At 43.3% G+C, this 20,892-nt stretch overlaps 1 non-coding gene across 1 annotated transcript; it reads left to right on the top strand.

Annotated features, from left to right (window-relative positions):
• The first annotated feature begins 18,502 nt into the window (after nt 1-18,502).
• LOC117887837 lies at nt 18,503-18,665 on the top strand. The gene has a single exon (XR_004648219.1). It is a non-coding gene; the product is annotated as a U1 spliceosomal RNA (small nuclear RNA).
• Nucleotides 18,666-20,892: the final 2,227 nt, after the last annotated feature.

Here is a 20,892-nt window from a genome sequence, read left to right as displayed (position 1 = left end):
GACCTTGGGTAAGTCACTTAATTGCTCACTGCTTCAGTTCCCTATCCATTCAATGGTGGTAATATCTCCTTTCTCCAACCTGTTTTCTGTCTTGTGTAATTAGATTGTAAGCTCCTTGTGGGAGGTTCTGTATGTGAATGCAGCTATCCCTACTCTTCCCTTTTCTTTCTCCAAGAGATAAGGAGTAAAATATGGCCTCACTTTTTGCTGGAAATCGTTTTGTTAACAGCTGTGAGGAAGTCACTTCCACAATCTCGGGTATCTTGCAGAAGGGAGCAGAAAATGTCTCTTTAGTTTTCTGTATCTCCTCTGTTGCCTTAGCAGCACAATCATTCACATCTAGGTTTCCATGGTAGTTTGTCTCCTCCTTCTAGACTGTGATCACTGATTCTAGATACTGTATGGTTCTACTTTTTTCCAGAGCTCACTGTTTGCAGGAGTTCTGGTAACAAGAAAGTTTTGACTAAGGACCTGTAGTGATTTGGTGGGCCTTCACTGCTGAGTCTGTTTCCTGGGGGTTGGTTTGTTGTCCTTTTTATGCACAGGTGCCAACTTTCATTTTTACGGGTGGGTGCTCTGCTCCCTCTCCCAAACTCACTCCAACTCTTCCAGTCCCTGCTGTACCTCTTCCCCCAGCACTTCCTGCGTGCCACCAAACAGCTGATTGGCAGGTGGCCAGTGAATGCTGAGCACCCACTATTTTGCCCCCCCCCCCCCCTCCTCGTGGGTGCTCCAGTGAGTCATTGCCTATGCTTTTATGCCTGTTTAGTATATTCTGTTTTGAGGGAGGTTGTTTGCTCTGTAATTTTTGGAGGTCAATGGTGTTAAGATCTGGGAGTTGTGAGTTGTTGTATCCTAGCAGTCATCTCTGAGCTCATCATTCCTTGTCTCTGAATGGATCCCATTACTAGGTCCATGGAACTCAACAGTGGGATGAATCTTCATGACTTTGCTGACTTAAGAATTTCCCTAACCTAGTTCCCTTGTTTATGTACCAACAGATATCTTTGTCCTTCACTGAGAATCCCATGTCAGTTATTGCATATCAGCCCGGGAATGGGCACATGCTGTACCTGTTCATAGGTTCTGATCTGGATTCCTCTCCTTTTCTGCCCATGCTGCCTCTTGATTCCTTTTTTTTTTTTTTTTGGTCTCCTCTTTCACTTTTCCCCTATGGGCCCAAGTGGCCATGAGACTGTACCCAGCTGCTCTGCTCCTAATGTGACCACTGAAGACTAGGATGGTGCTAGGGCTTCTTCTCTCATGCAGCACAGCACTCACCTCCCAGTGCTGGGCTGTGTGCTGAGAGGGTGACATCACAGGGCAGGGCTGAGATGCTCTTCCTGCTGGCTCTGGTTTGACTCAGATTTAGGTGATAGTGTACAGAGCAAGTATAGGTATCAACTTAATGTTCTCTGAGGGTCCCGCTGCTACCTAGTTTGAGCAGGTATTTCCTGTACCTGGAATGGGGATATCATTGGTACTGGCAATAGCTTACTGGTCAAAAAGGTTAACCCCCTGAACTTTTAGAATATACCCTAAGCAATTTGCTAGGTATAGTGTCAAGTATCAGGGGGTAGCCGTGTTAGTCTGTATCTACAAAAACAACAAAGAGTCTGGTGGCACCTTAAAGACTAACAGATTTATTTGGGCATAAGCTTTCGTGAGTAAAAACCTCACTTCTTCGGATGCATAGAGTGAAAGCTACAGATGCAGGCATTATATACTGACACACGGAGAGCAGGGAGTTACTTCACAAGTGGAGAACCAGTGTTGACAAGGCCAATTCAATCAGGGTGGATGTAGTCCACTCCCAATAATAGATGAGGAGGTGTCAATTCCAGGAGAGGAAAAGCTGCTTCTGTAGTGAGCCAGCCACTCCCAATCCCTATTCAAGCCCAGATTAATGGTGTTGAATTTGCAAATGAATTTTAGTTCTGCTGTTTCTCTTTGAAGTCTGTTTCTGAAGTTTTTTTGTTCAATGACAGTGACTTTTAAATCTGTGATAGAATGACCAGGGAGATTGAAGTGTTCACTTACTGGCTTGTGTATGTTACCATTCCTGATGTCCGATTTGTGTCCATTTATTCTTTTGCGGAGGGACTGTCCGGTTTGGCCAATGTACATGGCAGAGGGGCATTGCTGGCACATGATGGCATATATGACATTAGTGGATGTGCAGGTGAATGAGCCCCTGATGGTGTGGCTGATGTGGTTGGGTCCTCTGATGCTGTTGCCAGAGTAGATATGGGGACAGAGTAGGCAACGAGGTTTGCTACAGGGATAGGTTCCTGAGTTGGTGTTTCTGTGGTGTGGTGTGTAGTTGCTGGTGAGTATTTGCTTCAGGTTGGGGGGTTGTCTGTAAGCGAGGACTGGCCTGCCTCCCAAGGTCTGTGAGAGTGAGGGATCATTTTCCAGGATAGGTTGTAGATCGTGGATAATGCGCTGGAGAGGTTTTAGCTGGGGGCTGTATGTGATGGCCAGTGGTGTTCTGTTATTGTCCTTGTTGGGCCTGTCCTGTAGTAGGTGATTTCTGGGTACCCGTCTTGCTCTGTCAGTCTGTTTCCTCACTTCCCCAGGTGGGTATTGTAGTTTTACGAATGCTTGATAAAGATCTTGTAGGTGTTTGTCTCTGTCTGAGGGGTTGGAGCAAATTCGGTTGTATCTTAGGGCTTGGCTGTAGACAATGGATCGTATGATGTGTCTTGGATGGAAGCTGGAGGCATGTAGGTACGTATAGCGGTCAGTAGGTTTCCGGTATAGGGTGGTGTTTATGTGACCATCACTTATTTGTACTGTAGTGTCCAGGAAGTGGATCTCTTGTGTGGACTGGTCCAGGCTGAGGTTGATGGTGGGGTGGAAATTGTTGAAGTCCAGGTGGAATTCTTCAAGGGCCTCCTTTCCGTGGGTCCATATGATGAAGATGTCATCAATGTAGCGCAAGTAGAGGAGGGGCACTAGGGGACGAGAGCTGAGGAAGCGTTGTTCTAAGTCAGCCATAAAAATGTTGGCATACTGTGGGGCCATGCGGGTACCCATAGCAGTGCCACTGACTTGAAGGTATAAGTTGTCCCCAAATCTGAAGTGGTTGTGGGTGAGGACAAAGTCACAAAGCTCAGCCACCAGGCTTGCTGTGGCCTCATCAGGGATACTGTTCCTGACAGCTTGTAGTCCATCCTCATGTGGAATATGAGGTATAGGTATAGTGTGGCGTTCTAGTTGTGGCACTGAAGAGTTAACTCATGCAGCTGGCTTGGATGCTTTCGATATTCTTTCATTTTCACTGCTGAAAGTTATAAGTGACTCTGGAAGGACATGAGATGATACTGATGTAAAATTCATGTGAGGGAATATTCAAGTTTCTAATTAAGGGTGGCATTCTGTGGTCAGTGATTTGTTACAAAATCAAACATGTAGCGTAAGAGCATTTTGGTTGCCCATCTGCACATGGCTTTGGTAGAAACAAGATGACCTCTTCTGCAGATACTGATGAAGTTGATTCATATGTTTTGTGAGCCCAAATATTTAGAAAGGGCATGAGAGAGTATCTATTGCTGTTAGTGAAATGAAGGGGTTTAATTTCTAAACAATCCACATGTGGGAATGAACAACCTTACCTCTGTCCTGTATTGATACCCTGCAATACCTTTATGGTCATGACTAAGGCATTTTATTGTTAGTGGTTCCAGATAAATTTTAACTTTTTTTTTTTTTTTAAGGTACATAGTTTTTCACTCCTCATGGTGTCACTACAGGGCAGAGTTAAGGTTGTTTGAGTGTTTTTAATTATACATATGCATACCTCCATTATTAGATAGAAATGGTAGCATTATCAATAATGCAGAAAAGACAGACTGTTCAATTAATATTCTGTATTGGGGGGGAGAAGAAAGATGTAATCATGTCATGTATAACTCTGTCCATTCCATTAGTATTTTAGGAGAATGTTAAACAGCAGCTCCTAAAATTAGACATTCTTAAATCAGCAGGTCCAGATAACTTGCATCCAAGAGTTTTAAAAGAGCTGTCTGAGGAAATTGCTGGACCATTAGTGTTGATTTTCAGTATATCTGGGAACACTGGGGAAGTTCCAGAAAGCTAGTGTTGTGCCAATATTTAAAGGATAAACTGGATAATCCAGTGATCAGATCATTCTGTAAGCTGGGTGCAAGCAAACAATATGCATTTTAATATGGCTAAAACAAAGAATGTAGGTCATGCTTATAGGTTGGTAGGAAACAATGATTCTGAAAAAGACTTGGGGGTCATGGTGGCTAATCAGCTGAACCTGTGCCCCAATGTGATGCTGTTGCAAAAAGGGCTAATGCAATCCTTGGATGCATAAACAGGAGAATGTAAAGTAGGAGAGAGCCATGAGACTGATTAAAGGATTAGAAAAATATGCCTTAGTGGTAGACTTCTTTTAGACTCAAGGAGCTCAATCTATTTAGTTTAAGGGGTGACTTGATTAGTCTACAAGTATCTACATGGGAAACAAATATTTGATAAAGGACTCTTCAATCTAGCAGAGATGGTATAACTTGATCCAGTGGCTCAAAGTTGTTGCTAGACAAATTCAGACTGGCAATAAGGGGTACATTTTTAACAGTGAGTAATTAACCATTGGAACAACTTGCCAAGGGTTGCGTGGATTCTCCATCACTGGGAATTTTAAAATCAAAAGTGGATTACTTTCTATAAGATCTGCTCTAGGAAATATTTTGGAGGAGTTGTCTGGCCTGTGGTCTACAAGAGGTCAGACTAGAGGCACACAATGGTCCATTCTGGCCTTGGAATCTGTGAAGCCAATGCAATAGTACCACAGGGAGTTTATCAAGCATTGATGTTCAATCTAGCCTGTCAGCATGGACCCTTTACTTGGCAAGACCATCACTGCTCTGTAATCTGCCAAATGAGCGTTCTCCACACATGTCCAATCTTGCTCATACAGTCAATACAATTATTGTACGGAAATTAGCTGTAGAGAGAGGCTGGTGTTTGGTTGTTACCTTTTAAGTTATTTGAACTGTTGACCAGACCTGTTTTGTAGCTTATATAATTGTAATTAAATACAATACTACAACCACTGAGCTAACTTATTAATGGCAACCTAATTTCTTTAAATATAGCCTGTGCTTAAGATTCCAATTAATTTTAATTATATGGAAAGTTTGAAGAATCTGTCATTTCATTTTTAAGATCATTTAGGGCAAAGAAAAAACTGGCACAGATGCTATATTCCTTGAAGGCCCCAGTTTTTAGTTCATTTTAACTCAATCTAATGGCTTGCTTGTAAATTCTCAGAACTTCCAGTCTGTACTTGAAGAAGAGCATAGGCTGTAAGTTTGTGGAGGATACTTTCATACATGAAGAGTTTGAATCCCTGCTTTACGTGCAAAAGGAAAGTCAGCCTTAACTATTGAGTTACAACTGACACCTCCAAATATAGTTAAATGAAAGTTGGAGGTCCGATTTAGTAGCACATAGTGGGCCTGATCTTTCCTTTCACTTACATTGGTGCAAATAAGAAGTATCCCTACTGGAGTCAATGCAACTGCATTGGTGTAATACTGGTATGACGGAGATTCGCATCAAGCACCCAGTCTATTGTCCAAGGATATCGAGTTTTTATAAATATGCAGGAATAGCAGCTCTGGGCTAGATTCTTGGTACCCCCTATTCACATTAATTAGTACACTATTCCACAAATTGTCCCACTGAAATCAACTGAACTACTTTTAAAATGCTACTCAGTGTGAACAGGGATGGGAGAATCTGAGTATATGAACCGCATTGCACTTATATTTGCTAACATATAGGATCAGCGTGTCCCTAACTTGGAGTAGAGACTTGCACCTATGTGTCTGATGCCCTATTCAGTGGGCTTTTGACTCTTTTGTGGGGTGGCCTCTGGGAAATTCCATTCTGGAGCTGAGAAACCTTCCTGATGGAAACCTCATTGAACCAGGCATGTCCATGAAACCTTCTGGTTCAAATGAAACCGTGCTTTCCTACTGTGAAACGTTTCACTCAATTTTTTTTTTTTTTTGACCAGCTCTCCCCATTTGGCAATAAGGAAGCATTTAAAAATGATTGACATTTTTACATACAATATTATTTTAATGAATCTCCATTAAAAGTGAATTTGACAACCTTGAAAGATGGTGTTACACAAAAGTGCTTCCGTTCATTCACTCCACCGCCATTTCCAGCAGCTGCCAAAGATCTGACAGTGTCAGGAATAGGTAAATCTCTCCCATGTGCTAAATTGTCAGGTCTTGTCTTGTGGAACGTGTCAGAAACATGCACCTGCTTAGTTGAGAAATTGCATCTGCAACTCCAATGCAGGTCAATGGGCATTTTATGTATGCAAGGAATGCAGGATTTGACTCTTAAAAGGAACATTTCAGGGTTGGCTCACAATTTTCCCTTCTTCCAAAATCCATATTACATTTTGGATTCTTTTGGCCCAAACAAATAGTCTCTTAAGAATGAGGAGTACTTGTGGCACCTTAGAGACTAACAAATGTATTTGAGCATAAGCTTTCGTGGGCTAAAACCCACTTCATCGGATGCATGCAGTGGAAAATATAGTAGGAAGATCTGTATACACAGAGAACATGGGGAAAAAATGGGTGTTGCCATACTAATTATAATGAGAGTGATCAATTAAGGTGAGCTATTATCAGCAGGAGGGAAAAAAAACTTTTGTAGTGATGATCAGGATGACACATTTCCAACAGTTGACAAGAAGGTGTGAGTACCAGTACAGGAAAAAAATTAGCATGGGAAAATAGTTTTTACTTTGTGTAATGACCCATCCACTCTCAGTCTTTATTCAAGCCTAATGTAATGGTGTCCAGTTTGCAAATTAATTCCAATTCTGCAGTTTCTCGTTGGAGTCTGTTTTTGAAGTTTGTTTGTTGGAATATTGCGACTTTGAGGTCTGTAACTGAGTGACCAGGGAGGTTGAAGTGTTCTCCGACTGGTTTTGGAATGTTATAATTCTTGACGTCTGATTTGTGTCCATTTATTCTTTTGCGTAGAGACTGTTCAGTTTGGCCAATGTACATGGCAGAGGGGCATTGCTGGCACATGATGGCATATATCACATTGGTAGATGTGCAGGTGAACGAGCCTCTGATAGTGTGGCTGATGTGATGATGTCCTCCACCTTCACTCGCTTGCTCATTTTCACCGGGCAGGGGGTTGGGGTGCAGTGAGGAGTGGCAGTGAGGGCTCCACCTGTGGGTATGGGCTCTGTGGGGCTGGAGATGAGGGGTTTGGGGTGCAGGAGAGGGCTCTGGGCAGGGAGTTGAGGTGCAGGAGGGGGTGGGGGCTCTGGGGTGGGGCTGGGGGTTGGGGTGGGGGGATACAAGCTCTGGGTGCCACTTACCTCAGGCAGCTCCTGGGAAGCTGCCAGCATCTCTCTCCAGCTCTTAAGCAGAGGCTTGACCACGTGGCTCTCCGCGCTTCCTGTGCCTGCAGGCAACGCCCCCTCAGCTTCTATTGGCTGTGGTTCCAGGCCAATGGGAGCAGCTGAGCTGGCGCTGGGGGTGGGGGCAGTGCGCAGAGCCACTATGGCTATCCCTCCGCCTAGGAGCCAGAGGGAGATGCTGGCAGCTTCCTGGGAGTCGCATGGAGCCAGGTAGTGCCGACCAGAGCTGTCAAGGTCCCTTTTCAACTGGGCATTCCAGTTGAAAACTGGCCACCTGGCAACACTATTTAGTGCAAGTGGTCAGAACCTTTGCCTTTGAGGCAGGAGTAGCTGAGTTCTATCTCTGTTGCTCTTGTGGGGTCCTGAGTAGCCATGGTGTGCATTTAAAATCCAAGGGAAACCATTTTTTAGTGGTTATTACATGGTGATGCAGTAGGATCTTTCCAGCATATTCCTGGCACCAACATGAAGACGCTACTAAGGATTAACAGTGAGCCTCATGGTCACTTTCACTGTCTCTCTTGTCCTCTTTATGGATGAGCCTAGTTTGGGCAAAGCTGCTTATGGGTTTGAGCGCATCTGTGCTGTCGCCATGTGAAGGTATTGTTAGAAGAGGATCCAAAACCAGCAAGCAACACACTGAAAAGGCTGTATCTCTGCTGATACCCAATTAGCTGATTATCGCAAAGGGAATTGAAAATGAAGGTTATCTTTCAACTTACGTGCCCAAATAAATATTCAACACCCATTTAATAAGACAGTTTTATGAATTATTTAACTATAAATTGATGGATAAAAGAAACCTTACACTACTGATCCTGAGGCCTGAAAGGCAAGGGCGAGAAATCTAGTGAGCAAGACGTTAAAGGAGACTTTGTGCCACACTCATTTTATTGGATTATTATTTATACAATAACTGTGAAAGGTATGTTAAAGGGACATTCATTTCCACATATCAGTTAATTGCTTTAAGAGATCAGGTGAGAAAAGAGGGTGAAATCCCAGACCTTCTGAAATTAATGGCAAAACTTCCATTTAATTGAATAGGGCCAAGGATTGACCCATAATATTTTGCCCACATGGAGCCTTGTCCAAATGAAGTAATCCCTTGTGCTATAGGGCCAGAATCTGTTCTTTGAGCAGTCGGCTTGCTTCTTCTCGTGCTTACACTAATGCAAATCAGGAAGAACTCCAGAAAAGTTGATGTACAACTGCTGTGAGAGGAGACCAGGTTTATGGTCTGCAGTGGGAATTCTTTATTGCCTAGAGTCTTAGAGATTGAGCCAAATATTTATCTTAATCATCCTGGTCCGGGGGATGTTTTGTGGCAAATCTCTCCCTGTTCTCTCAATTTTCAGCTAGTTTTGCCATCATTTGTGAAAAACTATTTGCCAAGTCATTCCCTAAAGTAGGAATTAAGTATATTTAGGTTGGAATGTTTGAAAGGGCTCAGCACCCTCAAATGGGGTCTGATTTCCCCCCCCCCCCCCCACACCCCCCCTCCCATTTAGGTACCTAAATTAATGGCCATATTTTCAAAAGAGCTCACCACATTGAGCTCTGAATTGCCTTAAGGCCATGATCCATAGTCTACTGGTGGAAAGACTCTCTTTGACCTTGGGGCTTTGGAGCACCCCTTATGTATGCTGTGAACGTATTCTGAGAATGAGTTGCTAAAATCTGCTTCAGAGTCCCTGATCTTTCTTTAAACTCCTTAACGGTCTGACTTAGCTTCTGCAAAGGCCATGTCTTCATGTATAAGCTACCAAGGCAACTGCATGAACTAGACCTGCTGAGGTTCATGGAACCTAGGCATGAGACATCTGGGTATAAGTGCAGAGTCCTCAGCAGAGAACCTTGAGCTATGGAACTCCTAACCAACAATGATCAGGATAGCATGAGTCTGACACAGCATATTGCAATTGCCATCATTTTCTGCAAGCCTTCCCCAGTCTCGATGAATGATGACCCAGTATCATGGATATTAAATAGAGTTGCCACCTTTCCAGGCTTTCCCAGGATCATCTTTTTTTTTTTTTTCTTTTTTTTTTCTCTTTGAGGTAGTGCTCGGTACACATTGCCAACTGTCCAGTTTTATGAGCTCGAGCATCCAAGATGTCATCCCCCCCCCCCCTTTTTTTTTTTTTGTATCCCAGCAGTGGCAACCCTGAGATTAAAATGAATAACAATACCTCCCAAAATCAAGGTTGGCTGTGTTTTGGTTGGGTGGAAAGCAGGGCTCTTTGCAACCAAAACAATGTGATTCTCAAGTTTATATTGTGGTAGTGGGCGCTTTACACATGCGATAGGTAGGTGGCCATACAGATGTGGAAGAGTCTCCATACCCATGTATTTTTTTTTTTTTAGCCTCTGAGACTAGCAACAAGAATGCCAGTCCATACTAGCAATAAAAGTTGATTTTTAGTGAACAAATGCCTAGCTGGAATTCGATCAATTTCCCAAATTCATTTCACACACACTTGCCCCATAAGCCATCAGTCAGTAACAATTTTCAATTGGTATTGATTGGTGTAACTTGGCAGTTTAGAACAAGAAACCAATCCCTGGAGCAGTTTAGACATTAATCTTGCATACTTCCAGTAAAGGACTGTGGTTTTTACTTACTTTCACGGCAGTTGCAAGCAAGTGGTTTATTATTTATCATCATGGATTAGGTTCTGTTGAAATTAGTTTGGGGTAACATTTTCAAAAGTGCGCAAGTTCCATGGAAAACCAGTGGGACTTGCACTCGAATCACTTAGTTGTTTTTGAAATGTTTGGGATTCAGTAAGACTAAAGTACAATCTTGTTCAATTCACTGTCTGCTTGATCCTGGAAGATGCTGAGCACCAGGGTATGATATTCACATGCTCAAGTGCTTTACTGCATCAGGACTCCAGTGCTCAGTGCCTTGAAAGGTTTGAGCCCTATAGTAGTGGAGTTCCAATAAACAGCCAGCAAGCTACAGTAGTCTATGCTGACTCTTCAGGAAATAAAAGAAATAAGAATGCAAGTACCCTTCCTATTTCAGTATTGAATAAATAGGCTGAATGTACAAAATTCTTCTAAAATGTATAGGACTCCCTGAAGTAGATCACCCTGACACCCCTAAACATTGGGTAGTTTGAAATCCAAACCTAGATCTGAATCCCAAGTTCGCAATGGCCCCTTATCTTTGTAATATAGCCTAGATCCACATGCCCCCAAGTTTTGGAATGCTTGAAATCTTGATCCAGATTCTGCAGCTTGGTTCCATCATTACACAAACACAGGCCTTGACTCTAATCTCAGGATAGTTTTACACCAATTTAATCTCAATGATTGCAATGGAATTCCTCTCTGTTTACACTAGAACAAGGTAATCGAGAGTGGAATCAGAACCACAGACTTGGGAGAGATCAATTTATTAATTAAATAAACCAGCAGCCTCTGAAACAAAAGCTGAAGGATTGAAAACAGGAAACCTGGATTTTCTCTGACCAGTTTTTTCTTTCCAGTCGCTGTCCAATTCTCACCCAGGGCAATCCTGGGGAGAAAGCATTAGCTGTAGTTTTCAGTTTCACAGCAAGGTTCCCAGATCCTCCATAGAACCTGCATAGAGCTGCTATTTTCCCCCCTAACACTCAGTGGTATTCCAAATATTATTTTATAGAGTTCTTTTTTTCCAAAGTGCTAAAATAAAAATAGTTTCTTTTGCCTGCTGCACTGAACTGCTGTGAGCTCCTTTTTCAGTATTGTCTGGTAACAAATCTATTTGGGTTTATTTGTCTTTTGTCTTACAAAATATTTTCATCCAAAAAAATCAGTCTTATTAAAAGAGAGTCACTCCAAATGCACTCATTCTTCACTTAATATTTGGAAGTAAAATGTAAAGTTTAGCTTTTAAAGGGACACAGACAAAAAAAATCATAGTTCGGACATCTAATTTACTTGCTTTTTATGACTTTTCTTTACCGTCTTCATTCAACAGTCAGTGAAACTAGATTGCTCAGTTTCATTTTCTGTTGACAGTCAGTTTCACTTTAATTTCTACTCAGTATGTGGATTTCCATTGCTTCTGGAGAAAGCTAAATTTCCCCTCAAAGAGAGAATCGCTTGTTGTAACAGTAATATAAATAATCATCACACTTTCTTTCATATTAAGTTTTTGTAAAATCATTTAACTAAACCTATATTTTGAGGCTAATCTTCTTGATGGTCTCTCTAACCTAATACACATTGGAGCTATTATGAAACACATCCAATAACCTCAAACACATGAAAAGCCACAAAGAGCTAGATTTTTTTTTTCAAAGGCTGATTGAAAACTTTCATCCACCCTTTCTCTTCTCCCCCCTCCCCCCCCGCCCCCTTTGGGAACTTGGTTTTTTGACTTAACATTATATTTCCATGGAAAACTTTATTTTTTGTCCCCCCCCCCCAAAACACCCCATCCCAAAACTGAAATATTTCAAACTTGACCCCTTGCTCTTGGCTTCCCCTGCATGATGTGTGTGCCCCACAGCACATTGCAAAAATTCCCCAGAAGGCATTGCAGCATAGGTTGGTGCATGGCACACTGGGATACCTACTCATGGTGCACTGCACTCTGCATTGACACAAGCATTCCTGGTCAGTACATGCAGCGCTGATGCAAGCAGCCAAGCATGCACGTGCACAAGTGATATACTAACTGCAGTTTCTTTACACTGACCTAACTTGTGTCAACCAATGTTTGTGGTGTAGGTCTGGCCTCACTCCCACGTTTGGTGCTATTAAGGTACTATTCCATACAGTAGTAAATGCTTTTGTACCATATACTATGGACACTGGAAACACCATTGCTGATCAATGAAATGAGTATTGTTAATCTGCATGCAACCATCTTCATTCAGATTTTGTCAGTGAGCTAGTAGATGTGCTCTTTCCCCTGAGCCAATGACCCAGTGAGGTGTTATGGGCTGCCATGCTAGTGTGGGGGTGAAGACAACGTTTTATGGATTATTAAAGAGCCCATGGTGATTACAAACCTTAATCTTAGGTGTTATTCCTGGTATTCTGGCCACGTTCCAACTGGGGCAATTCAATCCCATCCATTGAAATCCCCTCTGCAGTTTCTGTTGGGTAACGGATTTTCTCTCCCTTTGTGCTCAGGTGTTGACTGCCATTCCGCAATGAGTGAACTGAATCTTGTAGGTATCTTTTAAAAGAGGAGGGGATTCTTTGGGTTGAAGGGTGACCTGTAAATGCAAACTCTATTATTTTTGCAGCATTTTCTATATTCATACTTCTGAATTTGGTGCTTATGTATCCCCTCTGCCAAGTGGTGCTGGGAGCAACAAGGGCTGGGTTCAACATCTAGGGGTTCTGCGTAACAGTACAGAACAGAACTCCCTTTAGTCACACAGTAGGGACAATAGCACTTCATAACCCCTGTGTCCAAGACTAAAGTGAATTTTAACCCAAAACAGCCATAACTGATCACTTTGGCAAAGCAGGTCTGCCAATCACTTAGGTAAAGTAGGTATGTCTGTGCAAATATGGTCTGCTCCTGAGGTCTTTTTCTCCCAGATGGCAGGGGAGAACTCATTCAGACCCCAGCTCACACTAGTACAGAAAGGAGAATTAATAACATCTGCATTTTCTCCTAGTATGCTAAGTTGAGTCAGTGCAATGTAATTAATGTGACCCAGCTTCCATTAGAGGACCTCAGTAAGAGGCATTGCCAATTACCTTGCATTAGTCAGGGATGTGTTGCCCAAGCCAGATATCTCCTCGTCAAGAGAACAGTACAGGAAAATGCTGATTCATGTGAGCTGAACAGTAGATTCTGTTGTTGTGGTAACTGCATTGTTGTGGTCAGTTGAGAGATTGTAAAGAGAATAAGTTAGTCTACCATTGCTTGTGCTAAACATGGGGACCCATGGAACCTCCATTCAGTCATTTCAACACCTCTGGCACCAGGCAAAGACTCGATATCTATCAAAGCAGTGCCATTTCTTGCTATTTTATTGCAAGTCTCATGAAATTATGTAATTTTCTTAAAGCCCTAGCTCCTGGGGTCTGGTGGAGCCCATGCCTGGAATAGCAGGGAGGGCTGCAGATCAGGAATGAGGTGCACCGTTAAAATGGTGCGGGAAACCGGAACCGATATAGCAGCTCATTGCTGAGGTGCTTTGGCAGAGCTGTGTGAGTATCTATTCTACAGTGTCTTCCTGGCTGCCATATTATTAATCCCTTGATAATGTGAACCCTAAATTCACTCTCAAAAATTTTCATTGTGTGTTTTAGGTTCCTTGTTTATCTGAGTCCTTGGGATCTTTATTTGTGGCTGCTGCTGGAGAGCAAAGCCCAGTCTCTGAGATGTGCAGAGCTCTGGGAGGCAGCCGGCCACCATCTGCCAAGATGTGCTTTACGCAGGGCTGCCATGTGAGCAGGAAGATAAATTTGCCTCGGTCTAGACTGAACAAATGTAAGATGGAGGAACAGCCCGTTTCATGCTGCTGTGCATTGCATTAGCAAAAACAACAGCACCCGGCCCTGAAGGAAGTGGGTAATATTTTACTCGGAAAACCTGGAGGTGAGTGCTGTGACAGGTAGGCTGCCTTTTGAACAACATTGGATCACCCGTCTCTGTTAGACCTTATTTTTCAGGGCTTGTAACTTCTAAGAGTATTGCCTTGAATGTATTTTCTTTGGACTGTGTCTGGTTGCAAAGGGACGTCATCTCAAATGAGAGAGAACAGCATTCCTTGGACTTTCCGCTCAGCACGTCTTTATTGGGAAGTTCTGGCTGTCAATGTGGCCTAGAGAGGGCTTCATTGGTACAGCCACTCTTTGGCCCTCCCCCGGGGAGCAGGAGAATAAGCCATTTGTTTAGTGAAGTGTCTTCCATTGGATGGACTCTCGCAAGGATGAACAAAATGATCTAAATCAGCATGCCCGATGCCCATGGACATCACACGGAAATGTGGCGGAGAACAGACTACCTAGTTTTCAGAGCAGATGGAGGGAGCCAAATATTCCTGAGTCGATGGACAGCTGGCATCAGGAAACGTGTACAATTGGCTACTCATGAAAACCTTCAAGGTACTTTGGAGCACATGCTTCCTTTCTCCTGACATGTCACATTTCTTACACTTAGGCTTTTTACTGTTGGCGGCATTGCAGCGTACTGTGTTGGTTGGCTAAGTATGCAGGCTTGATGTTTATGAAATGACAAATAAGGCAATGACTGAAGCTACGTAACATACACTTTTGTTCTTGGATATGTGCTAAGGGATATCTGAGTTGCAATGAGGCAGGTCAAGGTCTGGGGAAAAAAGGTCTTAGCACAACTGACTTTAGGAGCTCAATCCATTTAGTTTATTGAAGAAGAGGTTCCGAAGCAACCTGATCGCAGTCTGTAAGTCCATATGCTGAGAGAAGATTTCTGACATTTAGCAAAAATGGAACAAGAGCCAATGGTTGGAAGTTAAAATTAAAAACATTTAAAATGGAAATAAGACACAACTCCCTTACAGTGGAGATAATTAACCATCGAATCAGCTTTCCAAAGGGAGGCATAAATTCATCATCACTCTGAATCTTTAAATTGAGACTTGGATGTCTTTCTAAAAGATGTGCTTTAGTTCAACCACAAGTAATTGGGCTGGGTAGTGTCATGCATCAGCGCACAAATAAGACTAGCAAGTAGTGCCCTGGAACTTTTCCCAGGCTGGCCAGCCTAACCCAGATGAGCAGTGTGTCTAGACCTTACCGCTTAAGAGGTTCATCTGTCCCATGTTTAGTCCTACAACAAAATATATTTAGTCTCTCTGATGTACTGTGGGGCTCTATCTATTAGAGCTGGTTGGAAAACGGGCTTTTTTCCCCATAGAAAATTCAGACTTTGTCAAAGTTGAAAACTTAACTATTTTTGGCTGAAGAACTAAGTACATATATTGATTAGAAAATGCTGTGATGGTGCCTCATCAGAGTAGTAGTTCATGTGCCTCATGCTTCCATTTTCCTCTGTAGGCTGGCTCCAGATTTGGATTACATCTCCCATGATGCCCTATTGTCTTCCCTGACATTTAGGGAAGCTGGTTGCATCATGAAAGATGTAGTTCAGCTGGGGAGCCTGGCCTGTTAAAAGAGAATGGGGACATGAGGAAACTTTACTACAAGTCCTGTGAGGCACCATGGCAGACTATCCAAATCAAAATATTACTGTTTTTTGGCTGAAATATTTCAGTGTTGGGTTATTTAGGGTTTTTTATGAAAAATCAAAATGTTCTATGGAAAGCCAGCACTTCTTTAAAAATATTAGTTTAGATGGAAAACCAATTTTCCACAGAAAAAATGTTCATTTTTGATCTATTATATTTATAGAGTGCTAACCACCATAGAGCCTATGGGCTGGAGCTCCATTCAAGATATTTGACCAGGACATTGGACCATCCAAAAAAGAGACTTCCCTCAGAATACATCCCATGTTTTACAGTGCACACAGCTCAGGCCATCACAAGACTTTGGGAATTTAGTCAGTGTGGTGTGGATACCTGGTTTATACAGATATGAGCAATAAATCCAGCAGTTATATACCTCATCGCTGCCTCAATCCAAAGAACTCCTCATCAGCGGGGACATAACCCTCAACTCTTTGCTATTGTGTCAGAGCCCTACAAAACTGCACAGCAGTTTGTCCTTCAAGCAGGGATCTGCAACGGTTTCAATACAAGACCATTTTATGGTGTGTAGTATTTTTCTCCTGAAAGGCTTTGCAGAGTTAATGCAAGATAGGCTATGGCATAAATCACCAACAAACAGCTAAAGGAAGGCTGCTGTTTTTCCCCTCTTTCTCTGAGACATTGCTCTCAGTTCATCAGTTTTATAGCCGCGCCTTGGAATAGCTGAATACCTGACTCTCCTTAAAAGTTTTGGATGCTCCATTAAATCTGGGCAGCTGCTGAGTCTGTCTGTACCCTTTCTTGGCTGCGAGTCAGCATAAGGGATTTGGATAATGTCATTTCATCTGAAGGGCTGTCTTGTTGTTCTGTTATACTGGACAACTTCTGGAAGCAGTTTTCCTGGGCTATCAAAGTTTCTAATAAATCTTAATAAGGCATCCATGCTATGATGAATTATCTGATTCTGTACTAGGATCTTGGCTCCTGTTCCCATCAGAGAGAGGCGCAACCTCAAAACCCTGCTCCAGAACTGTTTAAACTGTTACCTCACTGATTACGATCCATCCAGAAGAAAGGACATTACATTTGCAGGCTGAGAGCTCTGAGGGTTTGTCTGCTACTTGTGCAAGTCCGCTCCTAAGCCAAACTTCTGTTCTTAGATTAGAGGCTTCATGTCAGTCCAAATCTAAGAGTCCTTTTCAAGGGGTAATACTCCCTAGAAAAGTGGACGTAAGCTGGGAAGCACAACAAGGTCAGGAGAAAATGTGACACATCCAGAAACGTAGACTACATCCAAGCTGAATTATAATGCTTTGCAGTTTAGAAGAGCTGCTCTATTTCTATTTCAGTACCACTTAAGGGCTTCCACTGAGATCATTGTCCTGTTGTGCTGGTGTAACCCACACACCTTCTGGGTGTGGTGTTGTGTCCCATTTAGTAGCACAGAGACCACTTAGAGAGAGAGAGAGAGAGATTTGAGTCTGCTCTACAGCCTTAGCTAATAGTCAGTTGGCTTTTAGCTCATGCGGTAGAGGCTCAAGCACTAAGATCCAGAGGTCCCAGGTTTGATCCCGCCCACCGACAACCGGGGTCTGTCAGTGTTATGCTGGCCCTGTACAAACACATAATAGGAGACAGTCCTGGACATGAGGTGCTCATGCTTTAAACAATGAAAGTTGTATAATTGCCATTTTATAGATGGTGGAACTGAGGCACAGAGATTAGGGGTATATCTACACTGCAATAAAAAATCCGCAGCAAGTCTCAGAGCTGGGATCAGTTGACTCAGGCTGGGGTTGCAGGGCTAAAAATAGCACTGAAGGCTTTCATGCTCAGGCTACAGCCCTGGCTCTGAAAACCAGCCACGGTCTCAGTGCCTGGGCTCCAGCCGGAGCCTGACTAGCTACACTATTTTTAGCCCTACAGCATGATCCCCAGGAACCCAAGTCAATTGACACAGGCTCTGAGATGCTTTGCTGCAGGTTTTTCTTTGCAGTGTAGACTCACTCTAATGGTCTTGCCCTAGCTCCCACAGGGAGTCTGGGACAGAGTTGGGAGCTGGACCAAGATTTCCTGAGGCCTGGTCCAGGGCCTTAGCCACACAACCATCCTTCCTTTCTGTGCTGTTTTCTCAGCATTATTTTGATGCCCTGTTTTTTTGCTGTCGGCTTCCAGCAGTGAGCAGACATGCTGATATACGCTCTTCTGGGGAGATTTCTAGTTGGAGAAGAAGCAGAAAGTGCTAGAAATCCAGAAATTTACCAAAATACTCTGGTTGGTAGGGCTGACTGGAAAACCAGAATTCTGTCTCCTGAAAAACTCACAAGGTTTCATATTGGGATGACATTTGGCCCTTCTGAAATTAAAACCTAAGTGAGACTCCTGCTAGAATAGTCCAGTGGTTTGGGGCACTCAGCTGGAATGTGGGAGATCCAGGTTCAAATCCCTGCTCTAAGTTGGGCAGTGGGCCCTACGCTGGTGGCTCTTCTTGGGCTGGTCTCTCGTGCTCTCTGTTTTTGGCTGGAGATTCCATCCTGGACCAGGACCAAAGAAAGTGACAAAAGTGTTATCAGAACAGAGATGTTTCTGTGAAAATTTTTGGTTTCAACAAATCAGAATTTACTGTTGAAAAAATCATTTCATTGAAAATTTCCCAACCAACTCCTTCTGTTATTTCTCAATTTGGTGATTCCTCTATGTGATATGGCTGCCTCTAGAAGAGGAAATGCCAAAATACCATGGGAAAGGCTAGTTTTGTAGCATGTTGGACCTTATCCAGAGTTAGTTCTTTTGCGTTTCAGTGCTGTGCCTTAGTGTTTTGGATTCAGTCCTTCCTGGAAGTGCTGTGTGATCTCAGGGGGTGGAACACGAAGTTGCAACATACAGTAGCAATTCAGGTGGGAAAGTAGCCTGGTAACTTACCTGGCAGGGGAGATACTATGATCACGAAGGTGGTTTTCCCAGGGTGAGGTTCATCAATTGCACTGCAGGTGTGCTGACCCCTGCGATTCCCCAAATGTGAGAAACTTGACTGCATAATTTGTGGTAGTGGGGGATTGTATTCATGCTTTCCCCTGGCTAAAATAAAAAAAACCCTAGTAGCACTGTTGGAGTGTCTCCTGTTGGTGGCAGTTAGCATTCCCCATCCCTGGGCCATCAGTGGCTGAGATTGTGGGTAGCCCCAGATGGGCATCAGAGAGTGCTTCCCATTGCTCTCTACTGACTCCTTCTGGCCAGTGCAAGAAGCATTCGTGAGCCCCAGAAGGTGCTGCCATCAGCCCTGCTACACCAAAAGCTGGGTGCTGTGACGATGGACAGGGAGGCACAAAATATAGTGCAGGTTGGAGGCCAACTCTGTTCCAGTCAGAGAACATCAGCAATTACCGCACTGCCCATCAAAGCACAATGCTTGCAACGTGGGAGGTACAGGACCCTCACCAACCACTGAAATCCAGGTGTATTTTCACAGCTTGCTGATCACCCCTCCAAACTTGGTGGGTGAACTGAGTATTTTAATTTTCCCTATCGCTCTAACTCAGGGTAGGGGGCAGATGGGCTTAGTCATTGCACAGGTTCTGAGCTACCTGCCAGATGCTAAAACTACTGGATACTCCATAAAAGCTAAAGGCCTTGCAAGTCTTTCGTTGTTGGTTTGGAGAGGAGAAGGAGATATCATGCGGCAATGCTCTGCAAAAGCAAGACTCACTCCTCTGACACTTGATGCGGCTTCGCTCAGTGTCCCTCAGCACTTTCCCATGGAATGAGCTGGGCTGCTTTACGGCTTTTAACAGAGAAAGGATCAGACAGGCTGGAGTGGCTGTGTCGTTAACGCTTGTGCATTGCCTTGTTGCAAAGGAGGAGTCCCCAGAGAACGATCCTCCACTGCAGGATCCTTTCACCAGATGGTGAACAAAGAGGGACTTTAAAGGGAGACCATAAATCAGGCATAGTTGGAGCCAACTAAAGAGTCCAGGATTGGGGATAAGCAGGCACACTTCATCCTATTGGAATGCACTTACTAAAGCCCCAGTTAAATGGAAAAGGTGAAGGCCTAAGCCAAAATGTTTAAGCAACTTCAATGTGGCTTGAAACTGGTATATATGAAAAGGCTGTTGTGGTTGGAAGCTTTTTTTATAATCGTTTCAAGAACACTTTGAAGTGAGCAGCTATGTCTGGTGATAGTGTCCAATGAGGTTGTCACAGAGTTTGAGTCCTTTGGTAGTGACAACTCTATCACGGGGGCACTTGGTATAACTGTAGCCACTTGAGGCAGTAGATCCTGCCACTATGTGTGTGGGTCGCTACTGGTATGGCTGCTCTAGTCCATACTTATGTAGGGCATATTCCACTAAGGGATTCCAAAGCAGCAGCAGCGCCTGGACTTTACCCCCTGGAGGATTTGGGGAAAACCTGCTTAAACTAGTTTTTTGGCCTGATACTCAGGCTTTTGTGGGGATTTTTTTTTTCCCCTTCCCAGGCCTGCCACCAAAATCTCAGGATGTTCAATGCAATGCGTAGGCCCTTACCTCTTCTGGCTGCAGCCCCAGTGTGATGTGTGACAGAGACCCAAAATAAGGGGGACACAAAAATCATTCAAACAGGAAACTTTGAAAGGCTGTGGGAGGCCTCCCTTTTGTGTAAATAACGGTCATCTCAATTTCATAATCCTTTATTTCTGAACTAATGGGAAACAGTGTGAGGAGAGAAATAAGGAGCAGCAGAAAAAGTTATTTTCAAGCTCAGAAAAATACTTTTTAAATTAAGAGGCTGGAGCTTGCAATCCCTTACTCACAGGAGTGATCCCATTGACTTCAGTGAAGCTACTGCTTGAGTAACGCCTTGCTCACATCACTAAGGATTTGTAGGATCAGGGTCCTAAATTAGATTTAAAAAAAAAAAAAAAACTACGTCAGAAAAGCACAGTGGGACAGACCCTCATCTGGGGTAAATTTTCCTAGTTCTATTAACTTCAATGGATATTTACACCAGCTGAGGATCCACTTTGCTTCACCTCAGAACTCTAGAGTGAAAGCCTAACCTCACTGAAGTGAATGGCAATAATCCATTGCCTTCAATGGAGCCGGGATTTCACCCCTAAACTCCCTTATTTCTAATGTGGAACTGTTTTTTCCCACTGATCCCATCAAGACTCCCAGCTCTCATAAAGGAAATACGTGGGAATGATCTTAAGAAATAGTTATAGGGTAGCACACAAAAAAGCCAGCTGACCCATTAGAGGAGGTGGAGAGAGATATTAGTGAATTGCACAGCTGTCAAACGGCCTCCGTTCTATCCAGGACACCT

The sequence above is a fragment of the Trachemys scripta genome, chromosome 14 (genome assembly GCF_013100865.1).
Source record: "Trachemys scripta elegans isolate TJP31775 chromosome 14, CAS_Tse_1.0, whole genome shotgun sequence".
Classification (NCBI taxonomy): Eukaryota; Metazoa; Chordata; order Testudines; family Emydidae; genus Trachemys; species Trachemys scripta.
Note: the sequence above shows the minus strand (reverse complement) of the source record. Positions and strands in the feature narration are given on the sequence as shown.